The 25,229-nt window shown below is 41.2% G+C and overlaps 2 long non-coding RNA genes across 2 annotated transcripts in view; one reads left to right on the forward strand and one right to left on the reverse strand.

Annotated features, from left to right (window-relative positions):
- The first annotated feature begins 8,690 nt into the window (after positions 1–8,690).
- LOC116183763 (uncharacterized) overlaps positions 8,691–25,229 on the forward strand; it is a 28,831-nt gene continuing 12,292 nt past the window's right edge. The window contains exon 1 of the long non-coding RNA XR_004148457.2: positions 8,691–8,817. This is a non-coding gene — a long non-coding RNA (uncharacterized LOC116183763). The remainder of the gene's footprint in view (positions 8,818–25,229) is intronic.
- LOC116183764 (uncharacterized) overlaps positions 10,198–25,229 on the reverse strand; it is a 63,459-nt gene continuing 48,427 nt past the window's right edge. Inside the window, exon 2 of the long non-coding RNA XR_004148458.2 lies at positions 10,198–10,505. This is a non-coding gene — a long non-coding RNA (uncharacterized LOC116183764). The remainder of the gene's footprint in view (positions 10,506–25,229) is intronic.

Consider the following 25,229-nt stretch of genomic DNA (forward strand, 5'->3'; position numbering starts at 1 on the left):
ATGAATATACCTCAGTCTTATATGAATCTAAGACAATTCAATGGGATTCATTTAAAATAATCTCCCTTTAAGCTTTACAACAACCAGTGACCTCCAGGCCTTGCATCAGTAGCTGGTTCAAGTAGGCTGAATAAGGAGAAAAATCCATAAATTATTTGATTTTTCTAGCTCAGAGCTTTGGCTATGTGCCCAGTGAGCTCTTAATTATTTTAAGTGATTCAGCCACAGAAATGAATACCTCCTCATTAATAAGAACTAGGTGTTTTAAGTACAGGTTAGAGTATTATAAAGAACAGAATACCTCCAGTTTTCTGACAGAAATAAAACCTGAGATTCCTGCAAAAGCAGGAATCTCTCACAGGGAATCCTGGAATTTTCATGCTTGGTATTTTGTAGCAATGTTGGGTGGTTAAAAATCTGTAGATATTTTGCATACTGCAGACCTCCCTGCTTCTCTCAACTCTGCTTCTGTTTTGTGCCAGATTTCAAATGACCAAACGCCAGTGGCAGCACGGGGTTCCTTCTCCTCAAGTTTGGGCACAATTTATTTGGTGAGTGACTGTGTAGCATCATAGAACAGTTAAAGCTGAAAAAGACCTCAGAGATGGTTGGATCCGACTGTTAATCCAGCACTGCCATGTTCACCAGGTACACCTCCATGTTTTTTGAAAACTGCCAGGGCTGGTGATTCCACCACTTCCCTGGGCAGCCGGTTGCAATGCCTGACAACCCTTATGTTGAAGAAATTTCCCCTAATATCCAACTTGAACTTTCCCTGGCACAACTTGAGGCCATTTCTTCTCATCTCATCATTTGTTACCTGGGAGAAAAGACCAACCCACCTGGCTCCATCCTCCTGTAGACGGGGATAAGGTCTCCCCTGAGCCTCCTTTTCTCCAGATTAAACAAGCCCAACTCCCTCAGCTGCTCCTCTGAATTGAAAAGGAGAGGGATGCCACCTTCCAGAGAAACTCCCAGGTAATTCCTAGGTGTAGTGTTTGCATCTTGTGCCTCATGACTTAATCTGGTGACTTGAAGCCTGTTGTCTTCTATTTCACAGGAGTGTACAATGATAAAAACATCCTCATCTTTTAAGGGGATGAAGCCAACATGGAATGAACAGCCCACAAGGCTTCAAGATCTCAATGCTCAAGGAAAGGCATAGCCAGGCAAAAATTTAAGCAAGAAGAGAATACAGTAACTCCAGGTTCTGAGGATTTAAGGACTACGACTTAGCTAAAACTAAGAAACTTAGCACTCGCTGCATTTTCATTGCTATCATTAGCTGAAATACATGACAGAAACAGTGGGTGCATTCTCCAGAAGGACTCATTAGCTGACACAAAGGTAAAAAACACAGTTGCAGCTGAAAATTCCACTTGAAGAAACTGCACTGGTTACATCAAAACACCCAGGCACCTGTAAGGGGGTCCACTTTAAGAATGCTTGGTCTAAAAGTGAAGATTTCTATCCATTATGCTCTCCATGCTTTCAGACAGCTGCAGTTTCCTTTAATGAAGAAAAGCTCCCCTTCACCTCCTGCTAAAAAGGTCCCCAAAGATATGTTAATTTTTCTTTAATGTATTATCTTTTCCATCACCACAACTGTCTTGTCTGCTTTTTTCTCAAGGACTGATGCAGCTACAAATACTTTCCTGCATCCCATGATAGATATTATTAATGACATCAAACAGTTTCATGCTTTGCCTCATTATTAAGTTCTGTGCTGGTAGCAGATATTGCATTCCTTTGTGTAAGTCCTGTAATTTTTCTGAGTTTTGATAAGGCCATTAATCACAACACAACTATGGTGATCCAGACCATGCTGGTGTCCAAGACAGCACTACAATAACCACTCTTTAATAACCATTCTCCCTTGCCTAACACCTGTGGAGATTTTTCTCTGCTTAGGTAGTAGTATTTTTAATGAATTTGGGAGAAGATGTGGACTAAACTAACATAATGGTGTTTTCACTATATTTTCCTCAAATCATTGGAATAGGGCTGACCTTATGAACTTAGCTTATTATTTTATATGTTATTTGACCTCAAATCCTTACGACTTCACTGCTATCAACATCTGTCAATATTCAGACTTAAATGATGCAAAGTACTTGAAAATTCATAGTTAAAAAGGAATATAAATAGCACTGAAATCTTTGCTCCTCAGTAGCCTGACACTGAAAACCTTCTGCTGACTGCAAGCATTAGGTCTCCTTGCAGTTGTTAACCAAAATCCTGGTTTCTTTCAAAATAGCTGCTGACAAGTTAACATCTAAAGAAATCACCCTTATTGTAAATGCAGGCAAACCCAATGGGAAGAGATGAGGATCTCTGACTCAATCCAGAAGGTTGAATGATTTCTTTATTATAATTATGCTAAATACATTAATATACTATATAAAGGAAGATACTAAAACTACATACTACTTTCTCTGACTCTAACTGCAGAGTCCAGCCCCAGGTGGGTTGGATTGGCCATCAGGCTCAAACAATCCTCACCTGAATCCAATCAAGCACTCACCCACAGGTAAACAATTCTCCAAACACATTCCACATGGGAAAAACAAGGAGCAGAAATAGAAATTGTTTTCTCTTTCTCTCTGTACACCTCTATGAAAAATCCTGAGAGAGAAACGTGCTTGCCACACACCCTGACAAAGAACACAACTGAACAGCATTTGGCAGGCTGCTATCCTCATTTCTCTCAATTTTTTAGGTTTTGCACCATTACGTCTGGGTACTGAGAGTGACTGAGATGTGCACTTCAAAATTATGTCTTCCATGACCCCACAGAGGTCACATACATGCATACATATATAGATATATACATGCATAAAGCACAGGCACTGTTTTATATATGAACCTCAAAAAAATGAGGAATTTAGTATTTTGGGGGGAGGTACACATAGTGAATCTATTTTCTTCTTCATGCCAAGCTTTGTTTCCTTTGTAGCACCTACAGCCAACTGCCATATCTAGGATATTTAGGATGCCTGAAGTACAGAGGTTATCTATCCCAGGATAAAGCACACTCAGCACTTCAGAGGATTAAAGTCCAGCAGATGTTAACTGCAGCAGGGTACAACAGGAGCCCCTTGCATTATCACACAGCCAGCCTACTGCAAGACACTGAGCAGGGCAGTGGAGCTCCTGAGAGTCTGACTCTTTCCCTGAGTCTGCTAGGTGTTTAACACACTGGGTCTGAGCAAATCTTTGTTTGACTTAGTACCTGTTCTCTACGGTAGCCAACAGCAAATAAGCCAGAGAGAGCATGTTTTTCTCCACAATATTCTTCCAGCCTACAGATATTTAGGGTCAGCTGAGTTCCCGAGTCAAAGGCTATGCTCCTGTGTCCTTCAGTCCTGACTGAATCTCTCAGAAATACAGAGAATTGTTAAAGCAACCTGGAAGGTAGACCCAAACCTTGACAAATGAGCTGAGGAACATGAACAGAGTGGTTTTCTGTTGGAACTCAAAATGTCCCTCAGACATTTTTGGAGGTTCCAGGCCCTGGTCAAAAGCATTTGAGACCCTGGCAGACAGCTGGAAGCAGCTGTGATTTTGGATTTGAGCCCTGGAATGATTTACCAACTCTGCAGGTAGAACAAGAAGTCACAAAATTTAGATATTATAGTAGAAGTAGTTACAAAGTAGAGTGAAGAATTTTTTAGTATTGTACAAGGGGGTTTTAACACCTGTACAGGGGGGTTTTTACTTTGTACATGGGGGTCAGAAGTATTAAGATAGAGGAGGAACAGGACCAGCCTACATTCCTCCTTCTTCTTCCTTGCCTCCATGTTCTTGGTGATGTTGGCACTCACAGATTGGTTTAGAGTAGAAAGGCACCATTTAATATAGGTAATAGGCATTGGGAAAAACTGTAAACATGTAACACGTAATGTACCATATAAAAGATAGAAAAGCACCATTTAATATAGGTAATAGGCATTGGGGAAAAACTGTAACCATGTAACACGTAATGTACCATATAAAAGATAGAAAATCACCATTTAATATAGGTAATAGGCATTGGGGAAAAACTGTAAACATGTAACACATAATGTCCCATATAAAAGACAGCAGCAGCCCTGGGAGGGGAGAGAAGAAGCAGTCGGGAGTCAGAGAGGATGTCAGGGTGTGTGTGCGCCTCTGCCTGAGCTGTGAGCAAACCACAGCAGCCCCAGAAGAAAATCTTTTAGATAACTTGCAATAAACTGCCTTGAGACCAGACAACAGAGACTGCTGAGCCTTTCTTTGGAAGCACGGGTTGGAAGAGAGACTTTTCCACCACATGGAACCCCTGAACCAGGCTGGGGTTCCGACAGTTTTCCTCCTTAGTTTTGTTTTTTCTCCCAACCTTCCACCATTTGATGCCTCTGGCTCTATTAAAGGGCAGTCAGAAGACATCTGACTGACCACCTCAGACACCTCTTTGATTTTAGATTATCTGATTATCCCTCATTCAGAGGACAAAGTCTAGGGAGGCAACCAGGGCTGAGTGCAGGAGCTGCTACTTCAGGCTGTGCATGGAGATCTTTTTCTAGAGCTAGCCCCTGTCTGACCCACAGGCAGTGAGCTCAGGAGGGATCCTGGCACAGCCCAGCTCTGAGCTGACCGTGCACAGGAGCAGGTGAGACTGTGTTGTGCTGAGCAGCAGCAAAAGCCACAGCCATGAAAAGCTCAGCTTCTGTGGAACTCTGCAGATAGGACTGCTCTGTAGCCTGGATGCTTTCTCATGTACTACCATGAAGAAAACAAGCTCACTCCATCCCATGGGTGGGTATAAATCACAGCTGATCTCAGGTGCTGCCTTAAAAATAAAACTAACAGTTGACCTTTCTCGCTGAGAAAAGGTCTAGTTTGCAGGTAGAGAGTTATCAGCTATGGCTTTGCAGCAAGACAAGTAGTGCACTCATCATGTTCATCTATCACACAAACATGTAACAGAGAAGTGATTTTAAGTCTCTCTTACAGAATATTGCAGCTTACTCTGCTTGGAAACAGGCAATGCGATCTCCCAAGTTTCAACAAATTCTACCCAACATTAGCTACCCAACATTTATTTTTTCTTCAAGATACTTGCTAATACCATCTCATTTCAGAAGTCTCCAGATAGCCAGCTTTGGTTTTGTGAAGGGGAAGAAGAAAATACGTTTGTTTTGCTTTGTTGTACAACAAAGTTTACTCTTAAATCACTTTTAAGCTATTAATATTATTCCCATATAATGCACCTAGTGTTTAATAGTACAACAGTAGAAACAGAGCTCCTTCCTGGCTCTCTGATGGCTGTGATTCACTTCCCAGGCAGCCCAAAGTACATTAGCTGTGTGACTGAAAACAGGATTAGGTGTTCTGCCCATAAAGGAATAAAAGCATGTCCTTAATGCAGCATTTCATGAAGCCCTCTCTGGTAAATTGCAGGTGATACTATGATAAAATTAAGTTAAACTAAGAGTAGGGGATCCAAAAGACAGAGACAGGAGTCACCTGGAACTTGCTGCCAAAGGAGTGGGTATTACACACCAGGGAAGAATTCTGATCCAAACTTCACTATTCTTTGTGTGAAACTTCAGTGAAACTATTAGAACATAAGCCTATATATAACTGGATGCAGTGACTGGAAAGCAAACTTAAAAGATGGCATGTGCAAATGTACCAGAAATACAGGAAATTATTACAGTAGCCTGGAATGTAGAGAAGGCCCAGCCCTTGACAACTGCTAGGTTAATCAGAATCAAGACATGCTCTATATTGTTATTCCTCTGAAATGTTAACCTTGCTAAGCCCTCACACATTTTGGAAATCTGCCCATCAATTATGGAGTTCATGCTTTAATAACAACAACAACATCTAAAATGAGAGATAAAGAAAACCCCAAGCATATAGTTTATTTAGAGCAGTATGAGTGTTAGTGATAGCAGAGAGCTCTTTCTGGAATTCAAATCACCAAAAACTGCACCAAACCAAGCAGAGACTACAATGATTGATCCCCTTTCTTTCTTGGCAGAATAATAAAACCTGTATTGTTTAGAACCATTTCTTAAATTTGAGAAAGGGAAGGTTAAGAACAGACGTCAGAAACCTTTTCAGTTGTGAGACCCCATCCCCAGACCCACGCAACCCATGAATAAACCCAAGAGGATCATGCAGTGCCAGAACATGCAAGTGCTAGAACATAATTTTGTGAAAATGAGCCAAATTTATCTGAGCATAAGCTAGAATTAGAAAAATAGCAGATGGCAAATTGCAGCACCGCTGAAATTCCAACAGCTTGCTTTGAAATGTTAATTCTTAAAATAAGGCTTTAGAGTTGAAATGGGATTCTCTAGAGATCCAGGAAACTTGGTTCAGATGCAGGAACTCAGATTATTGTCAAAAATTGACTGGACATTATTAGCCAGCAGCATTTTTCTGTATTCTGCTCACATCAGATGCTGTTCTAGGTGTTCCCCTGGCAGTCATAACTGGGAGCATTTTTTTTTTTTTAAGCTATTATCACTTTAGACAATTTATTCCTGCCAGATTGAAAGAACTCCTCACACCTTCCTTCCCAGCCCTGAAGCTGGCTGTACTTCAGATGCAGCAACTTCATAAACTTGTTGCCACTTGGCTGTGGGTCCTTACACTGAGGCTCAAATTCCCTCACAGAGACTAAGGTACATTATTTTGCCTTTTAGATCACAGCTACATTAATGAAAAGGACTAAAATCCTTGGGTTTAGTGTCCTTGGCAGGCTGAATGAAGCTTGTAGGCTTCCTGCTTACTTTGAAGCAGTGATTCACACTGTGCAGCCAGTTTCTTTGCTTTCCTGGGAGAAAAACTAACTAGTTTTGGGAGTAACAGGAATAACCTCCCCTTCCATACCTTCAAATTAAAATTAAATTAGAGTAAATTAATTAAATTAGAATTAAAAGTAAACAGGACAGATGTTCTTTTGTCCTCCAGGAAATGCTTTTCCCTCCCTATACTACCACCAGACAAATCGAGGATACTCCAAAAGCCACCCTGGGGACGCTGCTATTCCCACGTCCTTGTGGAAGGACAAGCAACACAGGAAATTCTCACTTTGAAGTTGCAAGCCAGGGCTCTTCGTGGCTCAGAGGAAATGGGACACTTGCATTGTCAATCCCTCCCAGAGCAGCTTGCTTACAGCTCCAGGGGAAGGAGAACTCGGGGAATGCAAGGCAGGAGCTGGAGGCAGGAGCTCAGGCCAGTCTGCCACAGAAAAAGCCTGGCTACCAACGAACACAGGAACAATTTATTTAAAAGCAAAACACAGAATTTAAAAGCAAAACACTCCCCTCGAGGAATTGATCCCACCACCCATATAATTTATCCTCATCACCTACCAGCAACTTCACCAATGGTGTAGCTGCCGTCTCTTCTGGAAAATCAGTGTAGCTCCATAATTCTGGGTTAAAAACATCCCTTGAAGCAACACCTCCACCAACCACCTTCCTCAAGGCCACGCTTCCTCTTGGAGCAAAACCAAGAAGCAGCTGAGCCCAGCCCTTCTTCCAGAAGGTTCTGGCCAGGTGGGCTCAGCCTGGCCCAGCTCCCTGACACAGGTGCTGGCACTTAGCTGGATGTCTCCAATCAGGCACAGCTGATTGGCATTTAACCAGCTGAAAGGGAAGGCAAAACAAAGATCAAGTTGTTTAATAAGGTGATTTTTTTCCTCATGGGTTGTTGCTGAGGCCAGAGCTGTGAGCACCCCAAAAAGGGTCCTGTGGAGAGCATTGAGCCTGCTTGTATGGATTCGTGGTAGTACTGCTTCTGACTTCCAGCAGCTGTCACATGAGAATTTTCACATTTTCATCCTTAAGTTTCCTGCTGTTCTATTCCCATACCAGACTCTATAAATAATTATTTGTATGTGTATTTTCTTTCTTTTTTTTTTTTTTTTTTATGTTTCACTGTAGAGGTGGATTTATCATAGTCAGTACTTCTTAAGACACAGCTGTTTCAGCTGACAGTGATTCAAGGCTAACATTGAAGTCAGGTCACAATTTACATTACAAACACTGATTTCTGGGATCTTACTACCCTTGCATAAAAATGTCCTGCAAGCAGAAATAAAGCTGTGGAAAAAAAAAAAATGAAGAACTAAGATAATTAAAGAACAAAAACAGTGACACAATTTCGCACCTACTAACACTGGTTTTATGAACCTGTTTTCACTTTTCACCAGTCAGCAATATGACCCTTTAAAAATCATCTTTTCTCAGTGCAAAACAAAGTAGACACATGCAGATGATGTCCAAGTGCCCATTAGAAGGGACTGGAGCTGCAGCCAAGGCCTTGTGGCCACCAGGACAGGACAGTTTGTACTGCTTAAACAAACATGCTAATGAAGGTTTGCTTTAGAAAAAATGAGAAACATTTGAGCACCCTGAACATTAAATCCTCATTTAATGATGGGAAGTGTTGTGTTTCGTTCCAACATCTAGGCACAGTGCCACAACTTCAACAAGCTGCTTAATTTTCTCTCTAATACCTAAATCTATGTGATGGATCTATGGTGCCATATCACCCTCAGCTGGGAATTGCCTGAACTTTATTGTTTTCTGTCACGGTGTGTATGCTCTTACAATCTTTTAGTGATTGTAAAAGATCAGTAAAGAAGGAGTACTTTGAAAGTCTTTGAAAAGGAAAAAAATCCATGAGGGAAATTCAAGCAACAATAAACCTGAGACCTGTTGTGCACCCCGAAACATTTAATGAGAAGCTGAAGCAGCCTTTCAAGCGTGACAAATAATGAGAGATGCCACTGCAGGACTACTGCTGGAAGACATTTAAGAAAGCATCAGAAGAGTGAGTACTCAGCTTTCGGGAAGCATTTTGTTCCCAGGGTCCCATCCTTGTGGATCAATAGAGTATTTATTGTTGGCAGTAATTATGAGTTACTGCTGATGCTGTTACATGGACACCTCAAAGGCATTTTCATCAGTCTTTCCTTCTAAATTAACATTGGTGCGCAAAGGCTGTGGTCCAAATTCAACAGGAACATAAACAGCATAGCACTTTTAGCATACTAATGATGAACTGGGATTTTTGGGGCAATTTCATCCCATCCTTGAGGCAAGTGCTGGCCTATGGCACAGTGCCACTCTGCCTGCAAGACATTTCACCACAATGCAGTGTAAATGGCAAAAGGAACTTACAAGAGATGAGTGGGATAGTAAATATTTCAACTGGAGAATGCAGAAAACTTGAATATTCTTGATCCTACTTGCAAAAACACTCTCCTGGGAGACTCAGGCTTTGCCTTCAAACTGGATGGACAAGTGAATTAAGGGTGAAACAAGCCTGTGCTCCTCAGTGTCTACATGGTACTGCCCACCTCCCTTGTGCTTCTGGAGGGCTGTACAGTGGGAAAGACAGGAAAATATATAATTTTGCATCAGCTTTGACTTGGTAAAAGTGTCATGATGTTTAAGGTACAAGGAATTTTTCCCATGAACCATGACTGGGTTAGGTGACAGCTACAGTCTCACAGGAGAAAGCTCTCATGAAAAGCCTCTGAATGCATGAACCTATTCTCTCAGCTGCTGAATTTCTTCTGTTTAATCTCTTGCTGTCCTCAAGGTTATTCAGCTCTTCTTTATCATACTGCAATTGTCTTGCCCAGTGACAGTGTTTCCCAGCTGTATTCCAACAGGATGTTTCATTAGCAAACTCTTCATTATTTCAGAGAGGTCATTAAGGAAAGCCTCACATGTCTGGCCCCAGGCAGATTCCTTGAAGATCTCCAGGGTCAAACCCCCTCTAGTATCATAACTCCTCCTAAGGAGGAATTACATCCTCAAATCCTGAAGCTTCCTCATAATACCCAGTGTGTGATTTATCTTAATCTGCTAAACACTGGATTAATAGTGCATTATAATGTTATAACGAGCCACTTGCAGAAAGGTGTGGATTTCTTAAAATGCAGCATTTCTCTCCTAACGCAAGCAGGAAAAAGATGTTAGCCTAGGAAAAGAACAACATATGAGAGGACTAGAAGGGAAAGCATTTGTATTATATCAGAATCAGACAAAACAATATGAACTGACCTGAAATATAGTGGTCCCAGTAAAAGTTACACACTGTGATCCCAGCAACATCAAAGAGGTACCAAAAGGCTCATTATTAATTTATCAGGAAATAGTAAAGAAAGGAAATGGTTGGGTTTTTTTCTAAGAAGCAGAAATCTTGATGTTTTACACACTTTTATTAAAATACAACAATGAATGAACATTAATTAACTCATAATACACATTAATCAAAGAGAATGTTTCATTATTGCCCAAAATAAAACAAAAGACCTCTTAAGACTTGTGTGGCATGCCAGATAATTAGCACAGCCACCTACCAACTTGGCCAGCTGAAGAAAGGAATATTCACCAGCCAGAGCCATCTTTGGAGGGAAACACCGTTTTTGGTCCAGTCACCACCTGGTTCTTGCAGCGTGGAAAGTTCTCATAGCGGGGTGAATCACTGAGCTGGCTTACCTGGAGCCCCTGGAACGAATAAGGCATCAGAACACTTAGTGAGTGACAATTATCAAAAGTATGGGATACACCAACTGAATTGAACAGCTGTAGGAGCTGGCAGGGAGCCTGAGTTCTTGTGCTGCTTCCCGAAGCTGTTAGACCAGGATCTGCTTTCCTCCCCATTCTCCTCCACTCTCTCATTATTCTTCACTCACCCACATTACAGTTCAAAACCTGTTTTTTCTGTCCAGTCCAGAGTTCTGTCACATCCACCTTGGTACCAAGCCTTACTTTTTGCTCCTTGTGCCATCTGACTGGTTCCCTTCCTCTGTTTTGTTTCATTTTTAAACTCCTGGCAGATTTTTAACTCCATTATTCTACACTATACTTAACAGTAGGTTAGCTTGATAAATGCAATCAACTTGTAGTCACAGGATTAGGTCTTCTTTCTAATCTGATGTCTAAAAGGTATCTGGCAAGTTTATTTGGGGCATACTGAAAAGCACTGTTTATGTTGGATAAATTAATAAGTAACCCAAGCCAAACATAGCTGTGTGCAAAAACTACATTGGAAGCTTTATTTGATCTGTTATTTCATATACTATAAAAACACCTGAGTATAAGAAAAAACATGAAAATTACTATATTTTTTTAAAATCTAAAACATTATGAAGAATACAGTGCAATTAAGCTAAGATTTCTTAAATATGTTTCTATATTACTTGTAAGAGCAATTTACAAGGATATGAAAAGTACAGCCAAGAATTAATGAATTAGGAGAGAAGGAGGAGGATTAAAGCTGCACAAATTCATTATGATCTACAACTTTCCTGCATGCACAGGTACTATTTTTTCTACATGAGCTGTGCTTTATTCAGATTGCTCTCTTATTGACCCGCTCTCTACTATTTGATTTTGTTCTTACTCATTCACTGGGCAAAAGCCAGCCCTGTGCTCAGCACAGACTGTTCCATTACTGCTTGAAAGGAGCAATATTGGCCTTCAGTGGGTGTGAATCTTGCTCCCTCTGAATCTGTCCTCCCACATCAAGCTGATTTCCCAGTAGAGAGGGAACGTCTGTCCCGGACAGTGGAAAAGGGTAAATGTGGCTGCTCAGTTCCTCCCTGGCAAGCAGAGATCCTGCTGCCCACAGCAGAGGATGCTGCAGAGGGTAACCAAAGCAGGTTAGATGAGCACCATGCCCGTGCTAAAGCCCTTGGCTCCCAAGAAAGCTAATCAGAGCTGACATCTGTGCTGCCTGCAGTGCCAGGGAGAAATGTCTGCTGGGCTGCCATGGCACAGACAGAGCTGATGGGCTCTGCCTCACATCTGCTTCTTATATCGAGTTATGAAATCAGAACATTTTTCCCTAAAATTCTATGACTGAGTTGATACTGTTGATACCTACAGGAAAAAAATTCTTCCAGAAAAAAAGAGCGTTATTTAAGAAGGATATCAACATTACTGTGCTATAATTAAAATGGCTTTGTGCACAAACATTTCTGGTGGAAAGGATGCCACAGAGGTGACACTTTCCAGAAGAGCTCTAGAACCAGACTGTTTATTGGTCTAAAACACATTAAAAATTACTGGATAGACACTAGACAGTAGCTAAGGCTCTTTGTTTGAATTAAGCCTTGAGTGACTGGCACCAGATACCCTTGACCAGCAATATTGATATTACAACCTATGGTATAATACCAGTCTTTTACTAAGAAATCTAAGAGATCCTTTTATTCATGCTTTCACTCATTCACATTCTTAAGCCAGTAACTTTTACTTATAAATAAACAAACATGCTTAAATGTCTGAAAGTCAATAGCAAATGACCATCTTTGGTGACATGTGATGAAAAAAATCAAATCAGGTTTTTCTTATCTTTGTCACATAGCAGGCATCACACCCTGGGATTTTTACCTCAGTAAGACATGGAAAATAACTCTGACATTCAGCTCTGTCTTCATTGGCAATGTCTTTATTTTAACAAAAGTGTACATACCCGCTTGTTAAAAATGCTTGAGTTGGGTAATAATAATAATAAATAAGAATGTCACGTTGAGTTTGTTGTTTCCATGTTAAATATATTCATAAAGCCCTAAAAAACAATCAGCATGTTTCTAGTTGCTGCACATGCCATTGTTTTCAAAAATCTATTTTTAATTTATAAGATACTGTTTGGAAGTGCATTCTGCTTGCACGAAAGGCTGTGCTGAGTAGATCTCTGTGTACACTCAGAGCTGAGGGTCAGCCTGGAGCATCCAGACAATCTTGTTTACTTATTCATGGAGTGTTTCACAGCATGCCAGAAGGACACAACAGGAGTGTTCTCGCTTCTTGGTATTCTGTGGTGGTGGAGAGCTCATTGGATTTTCCTCAGTCACCTGTCAAACCTTAACCATTTAATAGATCATTAATGATCAATAGATCCATTTAGATAAGAATAATAATGCAGACAACTGAAAAATATCCAGGCTTCCTGGAAGGCTTGTGGTCACAGTCACAAATGAATTCTCTGTTCAGCCCTCCTAAGGAATAACTGCTATTGGAAGAGCACATTTTGGAATACCAGAGATGCTAGCTTTGATGATACCCTAATAACTGCAGTGTAACATTTGTGTTGCTTGTTCAAACACTGCACAATTATGCTTCCTCTAAATTTATCATCTTTACTGAGATTCTGAGCTCTGTTTAGACCTTATTACATTATTGCATATTTAGTTAGTACAGCAGCCTCTACAGTTACAAAAGTAAATTCTCTCTTAAAGAGCTTCTTTCTCAGTTTTGGGAAACTTTATCCCTAAGTCCTGTTGGAATCTGAGGTATTGATGATTCTGAGATTGTAGAAAGTCTCTGTCTTTCAGCCCCCTGCCAAAGCAGAAGCCATAATTGGTCTGTGCTGGTTTCCAGGTTGTTTATTCTGTTTATCTCTCACATGTTCTGCTGCCCTGCCCAGCTCTGTCCTGCAGGGCAGCGTGTGGGGCTCTGCCCTCAGTGGGATGTGACAAACATTAAATACCAGAAACTCCCTGGGCTGGATTTACAATAACGTGCCAATATCTGTCACCTACGTTGGACAGTGTGTCCCCAGCCTGAACCAACAGAAAAATGCCAACACCACAGTGAAACATGGAGGGCATGGAGAAGGAGGAAAAGGACAAGGCACACCCAATTTCCTTCATCTTGTCCCCTTTGGACCCCTTATCTAGAATCCTAAAATTTTACTTTTGCAGCCGTGCCATACTTAATTATTACTTCTATGAAACACTCAGAGCTTGTAATTCATCCTGTAAGATTGAAAACTCTTTTCCATGGACAGAGATCACAGCCAGTGTCTCTGGGAGCTCTGTCCAGGGGGGTTCCTGACCCCCTGCCAGGGCAGCCAGAGGGAAGCCCTGGATTCCCACAAGTCCAAGGCAGGAAATACCCAAGATCCAAGTACACAGAGCTCTTACTGTCCATACATGTGAAGTCACGTTCAATCTCTGCTTCATGTTCCCATCCCTTTTGTCCATCCTCTGTGCTTCCTGTATGTGTGCACCAACAAAGATTTGCAGTTAGATGGGAAAGAAGAAGGCTGCACTTTAACATCCTGGGAAGTCAGGTGGGCACTGTGTGTAGGAAGGACAGTCCCGACAGCCCCACATAGGAATTGTTTGCTTCCTGTGTTACACACACACTCTGCTCCTGCACATGCCCCACACACTTCATGCAGCCCCATTCTGTCCCCAGCCACCCTTCCAGCTGCTCTGCTGTCCCTGTGTAGGGGACATTCACTAAAATCCCTTTGCTGTCTGTCTGTGGCCACCCAGCCCTTTCTCACCACAGCAGCTGTGAGTCCCTGGTGTAGCAGCCACAGGCACCTCAGGCCAGTTGAGGTAACCAAAAGAGTGGCAAACTCAGATTTCTCTGATTTCCCATGTTTCTCCAGTTTTGGTGGAGCTCTTTTTCTCCAACACTTTATCTACATGTTCGGTGATCTTAATCTTCATTGCCAGGTTTATCATCTCTTGAAGGATGGCACTCAGACTCATGGTCCATCATTTCCAGCATCTTTTCTAGAGTCATTTCTGTGCACAGGACTTCTGCAATATTCCTGCTTTTGTCATACTGAAATAATTTTTACCTTTTAAAATTATTTTTCTTCCCCATCCTGTGCAAATTCTCTCTTAACCCTACTAATGTCCTGGTTACATTTGATCTGCCATATAGAGTTTTCTGCTCTATTCTGAAGGACAAAATTCCCATTACAAATGCCAGTCCTTCCTACGTGAAAATCGCCCTAATTTTCTATTTAGTCCTGTAGGGTTTTTGCTGGACCACTCTGATTTCTTTTCAAATTTCAGCACAGTTTCTCTTGAATGCTAATACAGGATTTCTCAGAAGTGTCTTGGCTACATTGCTTTTTAGCCTGCTCCCTCCTTAATCCTTTTTTCTTCATTGTAACCACTTGCCATATTAGTATGCAGTTCCCTTTCTTTAGATTGAACACTTGTGTTCTGCATTTGTTTGTTTAGTCTCTCCTGGTGCAGGGTTAAGCCTGATCATCCTGCAATTGCTATTAGATCAGCTCTCCCATGTGCTTCTCAAAATGCTCCTGTGCACCACTCAGGACAAAAGTCAGAGCAGAGATTTTTCTGGGATTGCAGACCAGCTGTTCAGGAAAGCAGCTCCAAAAATTATATTTCTATGTCCTGTCATAGATGATGAGGCATTTATTCTGTTGCTAGCAGATACATCCCCATATTAATAACTGCTCTGACTTTGCAAGTGCTCTATACTCTCTCCTCTATCTATATCCTGACTGAGAGTGGGTGCAATTATACAAAAATTACATTTTTATTATTACACTGGGATATTTCCAACCAGAGGGATTTCAGACTGCCTGTTTTTCTTTTTTTTTTTTTTTTTTTTTTTCCCTCCAACCACAATAATTTCATTTGGTTACTCTGTATTTTAGATGCCAAAACCAGCCAGACAACTGCCAGCCTTCTGCATGCACATCCTATTCTGCCAATTTGTATAAAGCTGATAGGTTGGGAACATCCACCATCACATCCAGCAATTTCTCTCTTTCTGCAAGGTCTCTGAGATGCCTCTTGTAACACACGGTTCTCCCATTTCATTTCCATGCTTCCAGCACTGGTAAGGTTTGCCCTTATTCTGTTGCCCCCTGCACTGGACACTGTCAGCTGCCATAGGAAGGAGCCTGATTTTCCTTCCCTACTACTGCACTTGTGGTGCTTTCTTTGCATCTTTTTAGACATGCACTGAACATTGTCCAGGGGCATTTGGGGAATCACAGCCCTCTGACAACTGTGCTCCTCTGCATCTGGCAGCTGCCTCACGCTTCATAGCAGTCTTTTATGTTTTCAGGGTCATCAGCCTGGCTCTTTTCTAGCCAAGGTTTCAACCCTTCCTTCCTGTTCCCTCTCTTCTGAAATATTCCCCATTTTCTAATGTATGTAAATCTCTCATGCCAATATCTAAATGAAATAATTTCTAACTGCATATTATGTTAATTTCTGCTCACGAACAGCAATTGATCATCATCTTCTTAAGAATTCCCCATCTTTTTAAGAATTCCCCCTTCTATTACAGATTAGACTGCTACCAGAGCATAGAATTTCTGAAATGTTTTTATTTTATGAAAGGTTATTAACAGGCTCTGCTAGATTATTAGCAGGCAGCTCAAGTATTATATTTATCCAGACAATAACAGCATCAACACTGTAGTGCAAGCTTTTCCCATGCAGTCCTATTTATTTATTTCCATCAAGCCCAGGAGAAATTCCAGTAGGGAAGAGGGATTGTAATGAGTTTCATGAAGCCTCATTCATGCCAAGTTGTTACAGATAATGATTCAGAGAGGGAGAAAAGGCCATGGGGCAGCATCCAGAAGCTGGGGAATAATAGGGTGTTAAACCACCAGTGCCTGTTTGCAAAGTTCAGATAAATACCAGGCAAAAACCACATTCCCTGGCACTTCAGCTTTACCCTTCAGGGCACCAAACACACCCCAGCATGGGTGTACAGGGGAGAGTTCAGCTCTGCTCTGCACCGGGGTGGCCTCACCTTGATTCCTGGGGGCAGTTTTGGGGTGTGCCACAGTATAGAAAACACATTAATGTATTAGAGAATGTCCAAAGGAGGCCACAAGGATGGAGAAGGGTCTGGAGGGGAAGCCTTGTGAGGAAAAGCTGAGGTCTTCTGGGCTTGTTCAGCCTGGAGAAGACTGGTGCGACACATGGTGCTCTTCAATATCTGCACTTGGGGAAGAGGAGTGGCAGGCACTGATCTCCTCACCAGTGGCAGGACTCAAAGTGTAAGGAAAAGAGCATCCTATCCCAGAAATCGTTTGTTAAGAGCAGAGTAGATACATTTTAGCCTGCTGTACATTCCCATTCTCATTGGGACCCTGAATTCTGAAATCACAGGCATGCTAAGCATAGGGAAGCCTGTTAAGGTATAGCATCTATACAAAGGAAGGCCACAAACATTAATGGCATGTGGTGAACACCAATTTGACTTTAAAACAAAGAATCCTATATCTGCACCTCTTGAAAGAATGACCCCTCCTATGTCTAGAATAGGCAAGTTATTTTATAAATAACTTTTATAAAATAAATAATATTTAAATAAATAGATAAATAAATAAATAAATTTTATTTGTTTAACAAATAAAAATGTAATAAATTTTATTTATTTAATAAAAAAATAAATATTTTATAAAAGGCCTCCCTTCACTTTATGTTTTAGAGTTGTTCACCAAACAGTGAACATATTTATGTACATTGTACAGTGGCATATTTATGATGTGAAAGGTATCTGGCAAAAATCACTTATTCAATGGAAAGTATAGTATTCTAAAATGTCCAGGCACTTCCCATGCTGCTTAGTCACATGGACTGGACGAACACTAGGAATTAATAAATTCATGATCCACATCTGTACCATTTGTGGTTTTGAGTTATGTGTTGCAATATAAAAAGGACTTCCATAGCAGCCAGATACAATCAATGGAAACAAGTAAAGCTGAGCTGCAGAAAGTGTTCTGAAAGAAGGGTCAGAGTTAATGGTCTCAGCTTCATGTCAGAGAAATGTCATAAAGCCTCCATCATACCTACAGCTGGCAGTGCTATAAACTGAGAATCAGAATGGGAAAAGGGTAAACAAAACATTGATTGCACTGCCTGGCGTGACAAGCACATTACTCCTCGCAGGATTATGCCACAGATTCCATGACAACAATAAGAACTAAGATATTTATAACTGTGAAAGCAAGCCTCTGTCTTAATGCCACAGTTTGCATTCACAGGCCAAGGACAATTCCAAAAAGTTTTGCATGGAGGTAGCTCAGGTGCTCAAGGGATTAGGTGTGCTTTGATTCACGTGTGAGCTGCAATGGGACAATGTCTGTGACAAGTGGCCTTTTCCAGGCTGGGTGTGCTGAGCAGTGAGCGTGAAACCTGGAGCCCAGGAAGAGTGAGCAGCTTGGAAGTGCTTGTTGTGCAGCAGGGAAACACTTTCTGATACAGAACATCAAAACAGTCACAGCCTGAGCCCCTTCCCTTCCAGCACCACACATGGAATAAAAAAGGAGCTTGGCGGGTCTGTCATTTTTCAGTTCTGTATGGCCTTCAAGCACATTTCTTTCACTCAGGGTTCTTCATAGAGGTGCACAGAGGAAAAAAAGAGAGAACAATTTCTATTTATGCTCCTTGTTTTTCCCATGTGGAATGTGTTTGGAGAATTGTTTACCTGGGGTGATTGCTTGGTTGGATTCTGGTGAGGATTGTTTGAGCCTGATGGTCAATCCAACCCACCTGGGGCTGGACTCTGGAGAGAGGGTCACGAGTTGTGTTAGAGTCAGAGAAAGTAGCATGTAGTTTTAGTATTCTCCTTTTATATAGTATATTAATGTATTTTATCATAGTTATAATAAAGAAATCATTCAGCCTTCTGAATTGAGTCAGATATTGTAATTTCTTCCCATTGTGTTCGCCTGCATTTACAATACTTGCACACAGCAGGTGTGCTTTGACTTTAGCATCACACCCATACATCAGAAAGGGAGGATTTCCTTAGATGTGCAAATATTGATTCAAAGAATGAAATTAATGTCTTAGACTTTAATGAGCTGAAGGTTTCAGTGCAGTTTTCAGTCATTCTGCAAAATCCATTTTATCCTCAATAAGCAACTCTCAGTCCCTCAAAATTAAGTCAATCTACCCAGATTTAGGTCTCTTGCATATCCCTCAAAATCCAAGCATGGTGTACATGCTGTCTGCCCTAAAACTCTTAGTGACATTGAGAACCACAGATATTCATTACCCTGGGCTTTTTCACATATGTCTTCCCAACATCTTTCTTTGCCCAGCCAAACACTAATATTTTTTATCCACAGTGACAAAATTTCCACCAGCAAGATCCCACCACTTGCCCTTTGCCTCAGTCCTATCACATTTTCTCTGTAGGCTCCAGCATTCTCACAGCTGGGAGGGGAGCTCAAGCCAATTAAACTATCCAAATATCTCAACTAATTTTTCAAAATTTTCTTTAATCGTCACAGTACATATAGCACATAAACTAAGGCCAGCACATAGAAAGCAACAGAAATTAAGTCATCAAAGCTAAATTCTTTCAGTCCAGAGAAATTACAAAGAGGTGGGCCAAAATATTTAATGAGAGCAAATAATATATAAATTCACACACCATGGTCTTCTGACATTTTCACTGGTGATGTGGTTGCAAAGGCACAAGAGAACCTGGCAGATTTAAAAAATATAGTAGAATAGGGCTTCTTATGTTTGATTTTCAATGAAAAGGAACAATTATATAATTCACAGTGTACAGGCAGTCAGCTTAGGATAGACACAGCGGCTGAGTGAAGAGGCAGAACAGAAGAGGGTTTAAAAACAGCTCTCTCTAAAGATGCATTTTGATGTAGTGAAATGACACACATTCAGAATTCATAACCATAGAAGCACAGAATACTTTGTGTTAGAAGGGACCTTTAAAGCTCAACCAGTCTACACCCCTGCAATGAGCAGGGACATCTTCAATTAGGTCAGGCTGCTCAGAGCCCCTTCCAGCCAGGCCTGGAGTGTTTGTAGGGATGGGGCATCCCCCACCTCTCTGTGCTACCTGTGTCAGTGCTTCACTACCCTTCTTGTACAAAATTTCCCATATCCTGTCACTACAGACCTGTGGGAATCCAGGGCTGCCCTCTGGCTGCCCTGGCAGGTCTGGGACCCTGGCAGGGGGTCAGGAACCCCCCTGGACAGAGCTCCCAGAGACACTGTCTGTGATCTCTGTCCATGGAAAAGAGTTTTCAATCTTGCAGGATGAATTACCAGCTCTGAGTGTTTGATATCAGTAATAATTAAGTGTGGCACTGGTGCAAAAGTAAAATTTTAGGATTCTAGATTAGGGGTCCAAAGGGGACAAGATGGAGGAAATTGGGTGTGTCTTGTCCTTTTTCTCCTTCTTCATGCCCTCCATTTTCACTGTGGTGTTGGCATTTTTCTGTTGGTTCAAGCTGGGGACACATTGTCCAACGTAGGTGACAGATATTGGCACGTTATTGTAAATGCAGCCCAGGGAATTTCTGGTATTTAATGTTTGTAACATCCCACTGAGGGCAGAGCCCCACACGCTGCCCTGCAGGACAGAGCTGGGCAGGGCAGCAGAACATGTGAGAGATAAACAGAATAAACAACCTGGAAACCAGCACAGACCAATTATGGATTCTGCTTTGGCAGCGGGGCTGAGAGACCAAGACTTTCTACAATCTCAGAATCATCAATACCTCAGATTTCGACACAGACCCTAATTAAAAATCCGTCCCCGTTGTTCTTATCAGCCCTCCGTAAGTACTGAAAGCTGCAATGAGGTCTCCTAAGAGTCTTCTCCAGGCTGAACAGCCCCAGCTCTCTCAGCCTTTTCTCACAGAAGAGGTACTCCAGCCTCTGATCATTTTTGTGGCTCTCCTCTGCACCTACTCCAGCAGGTCCATGTCTTTCCCGTGATGAGGAGCTTGTCCAGGTCCCCGTGGATGGCATCCTGTCCCTCAGGCACTCCACCTGCTCCACTCAGCTTGGTGCTGAGGTCTCCCAGGGCTCCAGACCTGCACTGGATCCCACTGGCTGTGTCCTTGGTGAAGATATCAAACACACTGGTGCCAGTACAGACCCCTGACAGACACTTCTTGTCATCCATCTCCTTCTGGAAGCATTCATCCAACCAATTCCTCATACCCACAACAGTCCATCCATCAAATCCATATCTCTCCAGAGGAGAGACAGAAGTCCAGAGAACAAATACTTCAGAATATTATGACACTACAGATTGTTTTATTGTTCAGAGCCGGCTACTCTAAGTTAGACAAAATTTTATTTATGTTCCCGATTTTCAAAAGTGATGGGAATTTTACTTCTATCCCCAAAAGAGTTTCTCTAAATAAGGACAAGAGCACAGCACTCACCTGAAGATGCAAATTTCTCTAAGGCTGAACACCAGGAGAATGGCACAGGAAAATATTAGGGAAGAGAATTATGGGACAAATGTAAATGAAAGACCAACAACTAAGGCTCTCACTGCAAACCCAGGAAAATAGGTATTCACATTATGTTGTATTGTTCCCTTCAGTGCTACTGCAAAAGTTAAACAAAAGTTCTTACCAATTTTGTTTAAATCCTGTGTAGGCATGAAAGGATTCATCCTGGCATTATGATAAATGATGAAATATAAAATTAACATAAACTTATTTATATGAGGAACACTGCTGACGGTGTACATGCTTCTTCATTTTATTTTTTCACATTCCCTCTTTCCAGGACACTCAGCCAGTTCTCCCATCAATTACGCCCATACAAAAGAAGAATAACTTCAATAAAGCTTGTATAAATTCATCATCCTAGCAAAGAGGCAATACGTATTAATAATCTGATTTTGACAAAACCGCTAGCTCAGAATAATAAAATTTAACCCCAAGCTTATCTACATTGCCTAAGGAGAAGACTACTAGTCTGAAAACAGACAGTGTATATGATTCTTTCTGTGCAAAATCACTTGTGTCAACAGGAGGAATCTGGCTGTATTTTTTCAGTTGAAGACAACAAAAGGGATTTTTTTCTGCTATATCTGGGCTGTCCCCTGTTTGAAACCAAGGTCCAACATGAACTTTGCTTCTCCATCCCCTTTCTCAGACCCTGGCACTGTTCTGCAGCTTAAAACTAAAGGCTGGAACTCTCGTGCATGGTGCAGTGAACTCCACCTACAGCATTCAGGTAACCCCACTGCTGTCTGGTTTAAGGAAAAAAAAAGGTCTATCACTACTTAAACCAATGGTCACATAATAGAGCAACTTGTGCACCACACACAGAAGTCTCAAGACAATTCTGAAAAGGATTGCCTTGATGCTTTCTTTTCAGAGGTAAGCATGCACTCAAGGAAAGATGAGCAAATCCCAGAGTATGGCTGTCAGACAATTTAAACACTGGTAAAAAGACTCTTTGTAGCTCCCCAAAATATTTGTTTTCCATTTGCTTTCCTTTTAGTAATTAAAATTTTAAAAGAATAAGTTGGCAATTTTTTTTTAAAAATAGGTCTTTTACATCTTGAACAATACTGCAGCTATCTTGTTATACAGCAATGTAAAAAAACCCCAAACAAACAAGTTAAATATTGGATTAGCAAGTGACAGCTCTTCAAAAATATTCTCATTGAAGTTGCTCAGAGCACCAGAATCAGGTTTCATGGTTTGAAAATTGAGTTACAGGGAAAGCTTCCTCCCTCTTAACCATATCCTTGAGGATCTGTGAATGCTGTTGTGGGTGGCAGTGTGTTGGCAAAGCAAATGTCAGCAAACTGCCTCCCCTCGCAAAAGTGATTGATTTATCAGTTTAACAGAGCTGTAAATCGAGAAAAATGCTCCTCAAGCCTGAACGGTGAGCCACAAGGAAATAATAGGCAACAAGCTGTGATGCAGAATTGAAAATGTAAGTACTTGTGATATAGAGTGTACGTCACATTTCCTAGCAGGAGCCCACAGAAAATCTGACCACTCTGATTTCCAGCTACAGTGACTCTGCCCTTGAATTCTGGTGGCAGAGCCTCGCAGCATTAATGCTGGATGCCCTTGCTTTCATCTATAGGGAACTCCCACGTGGGTTTTATTGCATTTTGGTCAATTTAAAAGAGAAAGAAGCCAGTACAAAGGAGCTAAAAACAGCACTACAATACACTGAACCTAGCAAGAAATCTCCAGCCATAAAGCAAAACCAATATTCTTTGCAATCACTTAGTGCTTCTGTATTTGCAGAATCAAGAAAGTTTCTAATGTCTGCAATTGTTTGTACAAGACATAAAATATGTATAATTCCCAAAAGATTCCTTAAGTACTGTTCTCACTCCATCTAAATACATCAATGTATTTCCCTTTGCAAAATATTGTTTCTGGCATATCTATCTAGAATTTCTCTTTCCTTCTTCCCATTTTTGTAAATTTCACAGGATGTTTGCTATTTAAGATGCCTTAAGTACTGTTCTCACTCCATCTAAATACATCAATGTCATACCCTTTTTCCCTTTGCAAAATACTGTTTCTGGCATATTCTGCCATTTCTATCTAGATTTTTTTCTTTCCTTCTTCCCATTTTTGCAAATTTCACAGGATGTTTGCTATTTAACAAATAAAAAATAAAATCTATGCTGTGAGATGGAGTGAGCAGGCTGTGCTGGGAAAGGAGAGATGTTATCCAGCAGCCTGCAGCAGGAGCTGGCAGCTGCTCTCAGCCCTGAGCCTGGAAACATCTGTAAGGGAGGAAAGGTCTCATTTGCTTGTAATGCAAAAAATAGTTTCTAAGAAAACCCTCAAAACCTCAGCCATGGCTTAAGTATCTGAGATTCTGTTTTTAAGAGGTGTTAAAATTGGATAATTCAAGCATTTGGAAGATACAGCATTTTGAAGATACATGCTGAGGTGGGAAGAGTTCAGTTTTAGACAAGTATTCTGTTCCAATTACCTGAAAACATGGATTTGATGCATTTTTTTTTCCCTTCAGATTTGCTTCAACACTGTGACAAATATGTTTTTTTTTTTATTGGGAGTGTTATATGTGATGACTGTAATTCGCACCAATATAATATTGTTGTATTTGATTTAGGAAAGTTTAATATGATATGTGTAATATTTTATATTGTTGCAAGCACTGAGAGCTGCCCCCACATATTCGAAAACCGGTTTATGACAAAACCTCATTTGCAACCTAATACATGTGGCTGGCCTGGAGATGGGTCATTCCTTGAGGTGATACAGGAATTAATAATCCCAGCAAGGAGATTGGGATCACTGGACCAATTAATTTGGACCAATTTTTATCTATAACAGAAGTAACAGTAGGTTTTCATTCAGTAGGTGGGGGTGGATTTCAACACAAAGACTGCTAAAAATATATATTTTTTTTTTGTGGTTGTAATTAATTCTGTTGTGTAAAAAGCTAATTGGTCCAAGTCTGATACAACTGGAACATCAGACCTCTATTCCATCTTTCACTAAATACTGGCACATGCAGCCAGCAAAAGACCAAATACCCTAGGAGGTTCAGCAATATCTCTGGAGATCCTCAAATCCTTCCCAGGGAGCTGTGCCTTTGCAAACAAGTCAGGCCCATCTTCAGCCACCTTGTGTGCAGCCCAGGGGAAATAAAAAGACACCAATCACATGGGACCGGCCTCATAACATGGGTATTTTGTTCTCCTGGCTGCTTTTGTTTTAAAAGCAGTGGTTGTCTTCCCTGTCCCCATTGGAAGCACAAAGAGCTCTGCCCCATCTCCTGCTGCAAGGCAAGAGAAGGAGACAAAACACCCCAGGGAAATGCAGAGAGGGAAGAGGGGCTTCCTCCTGCCAGCACATCCATCCAACAGCCTGGTGGAATCCTGCAGTGCCTTTTCCATCTTGGCCTTCATTAGCTTTGGCATCTCCCCTGAGCCTCTTGGAGGGCTTGAATATGCCCAGCTGCGGCCACTGCAACCTTTTCAGTGTGGTTCCAACCCCCTCATCCCTCCTACCACAGTCTGGAGATATTTTTAGATGATATTTAATTAGAAGTCTGAGCTCTGTGCTCACCAGAAATACAAATAATACTGATCTGCTTCACAGGAATTTCTTTTCACTACTGAACAAACAAAATGCAAGAGATTTCCCCAAGTCCCTGTTACACCCATGGAAGTCAGCAGCCTTCTGTATTTAAAAGCAATCCAATGTATTTCAGAAGTGCTAAAGTGCTTCTTTCTTTCTCTTCTGATGGTCTAGGAACTTACCTGTGTGCAATGTCTGTCTATTGAATTAAGTCTTTAACATGCATTAAATATTACTGGAGGAGCAAACACTACACCCTGGCACTTGCTGACTTTGCCTCAGTGTTTTTCTTGCCTTGCTTTCTTCGTTAGAATTCAATCAGCAGGCTGTACCCCCAGCCTTTCTTTGGTAGAAGATAATCAGCTAAAAATTAGTTTTTACACAGGGGAGATAAACAGGATCAACTTCAGTGAGAAGACTACATCCCATGAAATTAAACTTATTTACTTGATTCAGTCTTTTAAAGTATTGTAGCAGCAGATTTTTAAGTGTTGGTACAGCAAATGATCTGCCAAGCAGGGAGCTGCTGACTCACAGGGCCACTTGGAATCAGGATCTAATGGAACTTGTATTAAATTCCATTTTCTCTCAGACTTTTGTCTCAGGAGCAC

This window comes from Lonchura striata, chromosome 6 (assembly GCF_046129695.1).
Source record: "Lonchura striata isolate bLonStr1 chromosome 6, bLonStr1.mat, whole genome shotgun sequence".
In the NCBI taxonomy this organism is placed as follows: Eukaryota; Metazoa; Chordata; class Aves; order Passeriformes; family Estrildidae; genus Lonchura; species Lonchura striata.